We start from the raw sequence: 4,742 nt of genomic DNA, 5'->3' as shown, positions 1-4,742 counted from the left end.
TGCAGAGGACTAACAAGGGAAAATTAGCAAACAGGAGAAAGCAGAGGGGTGAGAAAGATACAAGCGGCGCAATGCCGAGGAGGAGAGAGAACACAGCGTACCAACCCGGAAGCCTAACACGAATAGGTTGCAACGCGCTGGCTTCTGGGTTGGCCCACGTATAAGGACTGCCGGTGGCCAAGCGGCAAAAGACTAGACCGCGGCCGGAGGAGTGCAGAGGCGTGACGGCCCGGTCTAATGGCCGCCCAGGCGCCAGCGTCTCCACACACGCCAGCCGTCCCTGCGTGTGACACCTTATTCACAGAGCATTTTCCAATGGGGTTTTGCCATTATTAAACACTTCTGTGAATTAGGCCATTAGACTCCTACTATATCTGTACACTTGCCCAGTGGCATGAGGGGGCAAATTCCATGTAGCCACCTAATGTTAAAATAATATCCCATCAAACTGGCTTATACCTTTTATAAACTGCATCATCTAAGCAACAATGGATAAAGTTTACAGATTTTCTCGGACACCGTAAGGGAAGCCTGGCAGAACAGCTCTCAAAGTTCCTCATATTTCCAATCTCAGAAGAAGCCAATTGAGTTAATGCTGCTACCTCTAAATAAAGACGGCCAACACTCAGAGCAAACAGAATTATTCCTTAAGAAACTTCAACAGTGCTGTGTTTTTATTTGACTTCATGGAAACACTTTCTGACCTTAAAATGAAAGAGTACAAGAGGCCAACTCTTAATGAACTGGTGGACTACCTCACGATCAGTAGAGGCTGCCTGATGGAGCAGACATACCCTGAAGAAGTAGAATGGATTTGTACAATATATTCCGAATGCTCCGGCCCAGCGACAGCAATAAATTTGATCCAGAAGAAGATGAGCCACCCTGGAGGCATCCTGGCTACATTTATAGCTTGTACATACATTTTTCATAAGATTTTTGGAAAGTGAAGAATTTCAGCAAAGCATTGCCACATAGATCAGAAATGTATATTACAGCTGTTAGAGCTGCTTTACAGTGAAGACCCTAGAGTATGATATTTACAGAAAACAGTTTAACACAGAATATAAGGCACGTTTCTTGTCCTTAGATCATTTATCCGAAAACAGATGAACAATATTTTTCTACGATTTCTTTATGAAACTGTGCACTTCAACGGTTTTGCAGAATTGCTGGAAATATTAGGAAGCATCATGAATGGCTTTTCATTGCCCATCAAAGCCGAGCATAATCAGTTCCTTATGAAGATGCTGATTTCATTACATATAGTAAGGATGTTGTCACTATTCCACGCACAGCTGGGATATTGCATAGTACAATTCCTGGAGAAAGATCCATCACTTACGGAGCCAGTCATTAGAGGTTTCATGAAATTCTGGCATGAAACATGCAGTCAAAAAGAGGTAATGTTTCTTGGTGAACTAGAAGACATCTTGCATGATTGAACCAAAGATTTTTTTACAAATTCAGGATTAATTATTCAAGCACATTTCCAAATGTGTGCGAAGCCCTCATTTCTAGGTTGCAGAAAGAGATCTCTATTTTTGGAATAACGAATATATCATGAGCTTGATAGAAGAGAACTCTAATGCCATCCTCCCCATCATGTTTGCCAGTCTTTACAGGATCTCCAAGGAACATTGGAATCCGGCTATTGTGGCGCTAGTCTACAATGTATAAAAGGCATTTATGGAAATGAACAGCACCCTGTTTGACGAGCTGACTGCAACGTACAAGTCAGATTGTCAGAGGGTTATGGGGGGGTAGTTCCCATCCTCCGACATCGCATCCAGTGACCCTCTGCTTATTACTGCTCCAAATACAAATAAAGAACAATGAGTGAAAACAAAATAAAGAGAAAGAGCATGAAGAACTGTGGAAACAAGTGGGGGATCTGTAGTTGAAGAGAGGTCTTAGAAGTGATGGGATAATACCAACTTAATGAAGAACATGGCAGTGAAACTAACCTGTGGAGTCACACATTTATATAGTAGAAGATGGAGCAACAGTTATCTGTATTGCGCAACTTTACAGTAGATTTCACATTTGTGTCATTACTATAGCAACAATGTATATATCTGTCTCTAAGTAAAAGAAATGGAATATGGACTTCTATCCAACGTTTAGACAGTAGATGGACGTCTCAGAACTTAACACAGATAATCATTGTTTAAGCCATCCTTGATCCCAATCTTCATGATGCATTCATGGGCGTGTTGTTGCCATGGAGCCAGTGTGTCAGGAGCTCTTTATTTATCATTGGCAGAGAAACAATTTTCAAATGTGAAGGATCGTAATGCATTTTGCTTGTCTGCTGAACTGTTTGAACCCTATTTATAGTACATCGGAATAACTGTAAATTCCTTACGAGTTTTTGTAACATCCTCCTTCTCTGGATAACTTAAGAAAATGTCACATTTTTACTTCTTGCACATCTTCACGATTCAAAAGTCCTTGCAGAAAAGGGCCGGAAATGTCTTCCCCATTGCGGTGAACCTGTGGCGGGTGCTGTCCAAGGGACTGGTGCATATTCATTTATAAATATTGGGAAATTAAACTATGAGATGATAAAGCTGTAAGGGTAAGAACCTATGACTGGGTTACGAAAGCTGGAAATTCAGAATTTCAGCAAATAGCCAGTATTCATTTCATAGGTTACATTGCTAGATGAACAAGAGCTGTTTTATTCATTGCAATATTTTATCCATAGAAATCTATGGGCTTCATTACGACCCTGGCGATATGGGTTTAACGGCGCCGGTAAAGCTGCCGGCGCCGTTAAACCCATACCGCCCCATTACGAGGTTCCCTCGTGGGACACGCTCTGGACGTCTGGTCAGACCAGACGTCCTTTGCGGGTCCCGCGAGGGGACCAGCATGCTAATAACAGGCCCGTCATTAACGGGCCTGTTGTTAGCATGCTCCCCATTCCCATTGAGCCCTATGGGGGCTCAATGGGAATGGGGATTGTCCGGGTCCAGATTCCCTGAATGGGGAAATACTGGGCCCTCCAAGGTCAGAATTGCCCAGTATTTCCCCATTCAGGGACCATGGACCCGGACCCAAGTTTGGAGGCAGCCATGCCCCTATTAAGGGCATGGCTACCTCCATACTCGTAATGATGCCCAATATGTTTTGTTGGACCATTGTGAAATAATGAAGGCAAAAGCTAAACCATACAAATGGGTCTCCTGCACACACAAACCTGCTTGGGAGAAAAGGTGAGCAAACAGTTTGGACTGTTTGGAGTTGTTGCCTTATTTTCTAATATTCCAGCAAAAGAGTGTATCTCATCTCCATGACAAGATACATGTGAGCCACAGTCTTGAAATGGTCAGCCTGAATAACTCCATCCGTCCAGTACAGAAGTGAGATCCTTCCATATAATGAGCATTTGGCATCACTTCAAAAAAGCCTAAGCATCATGGGCATGGTACATATGCAGATGACATTGGCAACATAGATAGAAGACAGTCCTGAAGAAGATGGCATAATAAAATATGCACACCGAAACCGGTTTACAAAACACGGGTAGACAGTGGACAGGTTTCCAGTGCATTTCTCATTTTTCAGCACCAGGGAGATCCTCTAACAAATGGATCTGCCCTTAGTTGCTGAGTCTTTATAATACTTCCTTTTTAAATTGTTGAGAGGGCTTTTTCCTCCTTTTTTTTTATCATGGCACACTTAGCCACAGTATAGGCTAATAAAGCAATCATTTCCAAAATACCCATGGGGGTCTCTACACTGTTTTTAGTTTGCTATGTACCTAGCTCATGGTTACATGATCAACACTAGTGCCTCTCTTGGGCTACACATGTCAGAGACTTGCACACTACCATAGTTACTAGAACACTATCAAGAGACTAGATAACCAACATCTAAAGTTTAAACTTGTAAAGATTAAGACAACAAAGCAAATTGAAGTATTTCTTTGTATCTCCTTATTCTATCCACTTTTAGATAATCGGCCCACCAGCGCTGCCTAGTGAAAGTGGTAGAGGTAGGGCCAGATAGAAACTTCTCTGTCCCCTCTGTATCCTTCTTCTTTTCTCAACATTAATTGTTGTACAAATATGTATAAAAATATTTATCTGAAGAACTGATTCTGTGTAGACATTAACAGATGGTAACCAACTATCTTTTTACCTCTCCCTGAGAGAGCCCAATTCGGTAACAGCAAATCACTGAGGAGCACTATAAATGCCCCTTTTTTTAAATACGTGGGTGGTATGCCCTTCTCTCTTTGTGTTAATATACCCTGCTTAGGCATAACCCATTTCTAACGACTGACAAGCATTTAAAACAATAACCCTCATATTGTGTGTACCCATGAGGACAAGAGCAAAATCCTCCAGGGCACATGAGACACCAGAGCAAACTGAAACAAGACTTGCAAACAAGAGGACAAGAGCAACATCCTCCAGGGCACATTAGACATCACTTGATCAGGACACGGGCAATGCTGAGTACCACAGCTAGTTTTTAATAAAGTCTCAGATGGTCCTCCAGCAACCTTGCCCAGAGCTGAATCTTCTTCCTCAAGCTTCTGATTCCCCAGGCGTCGAGGTTAATTTGTGGGTAAGATACAGTTGCATTGTAACCTTCCTTCGCTAGGAACATTGTTTCAGGGTCACACCCCATCTTGCTTAACTTGTCATAGCCTTCCTGCCTCTTGGTCAGATTGCACAATCTCATTCATTCTCCTGCCTTTGTAATCTATTCTTGACTGATTTGATTCA

At 42.3% G+C, this 4,742-nt stretch overlaps 1 pseudogene; it reads left to right on the top strand.

Moving 5' to 3' along the window:
* Window positions 1-523: 523 nt before the first annotated feature.
* On the top strand, window positions 524-1,942 carry LOC138493218 (serine/threonine-protein phosphatase 2A 56 kDa regulatory subunit epsilon isoform-like; annotated as a pseudogene).
* The last annotated feature ends 2,800 nt before the right edge of the window (window positions 1,943-4,742 follow it).

The sequence above is a fragment of the Ambystoma mexicanum genome, chromosome 10 (genome assembly GCF_040938575.1).
Source record: "Ambystoma mexicanum isolate Mex_15411 chromosome 10, UKY_AmexF1_1, whole genome shotgun sequence".
NCBI classification, from domain to species: domain Eukaryota; kingdom Metazoa; phylum Chordata; class Amphibia; order Caudata; family Ambystomatidae; genus Ambystoma; species Ambystoma mexicanum.
This window is presented reverse-complemented; position numbering and strand designations above follow the sequence as displayed.